Below are 821 nucleotides of genomic sequence, written 5' to 3' on the forward strand. Positions count from 1 at the left end.
CAGTCTGTTGTTCCATGTCCAGTTCTAACTGTTGCTTCCTGATCTGCATACAAATTTCTCAAGAGGCAGATCAGGTGGTCTGGTATTCCCATCTCTTGAAGAATTTTCTGCAGTTTATTGTGATCCAAGCAGTCAAAGGCTTTGGCATAGTCAATAAAGCAGAAATAGATGTTTTTCTGGAACTCTCTTGCTTTTTCAATGGTCCAGCAGATGTTGGCAATTTGGTCTCTGGTTCCTCTGCCTTTTCTAAAACCAGCTTGAACAACTGGAAGTTCGTGGTTCATGTATTGCTTAAGCCTGGCTTGGAGAATTTTGAGCATTACTTTACTAGCGTGTGAGATGAGTGCAATTGTGCGGTAGTTTGAGCATTCTTTGGCATTGCCTTTCTTTGGGATTGGAATGAAAACTGACCTTTTCCAGTCCTGTGGCCACTGCTGAGTTTTCCAAATTTGCTGGCATATTGAGTGCAGCACTTTCACAGCATCATCTTTCAGGATTTGAAATAGCTCCACTGGAATTCCATCACGTCCACTAGCTTTGTTCGTAGTGATGCTTTCTAAGGCCCACTTGACTTCACATTCCAGGATGTCTGGGTCTAGGTCAGTGATCACACCATCATGATTATCTGGGTCATGAAGATCTTTTTTGTACAGTTCTTCTGTGTATTCTTGCCATTTCTTCTTAATATCTTCTGCTTCTGTTAGGTCCATAGTATTTCTGTCCTTTATTGAGCCCATCTTTGCATGAAATGTCCCCTTGGTATCTCTAATTTTCTTGAAGAGATCTCTAGTCTTTCCCATTCTGTTGTTTTCCTCTATTTC

The sequence above is a fragment of the Bison bison genome, unplaced genomic scaffold (genome assembly GCF_000754665.1).
Source record: "Bison bison bison isolate TAMUID 2011002044 unplaced genomic scaffold, Bison_UMD1.0 scf7180017864117, whole genome shotgun sequence".
Classification (NCBI taxonomy): domain Eukaryota; kingdom Metazoa; phylum Chordata; class Mammalia; order Artiodactyla; family Bovidae; genus Bison; species Bison bison.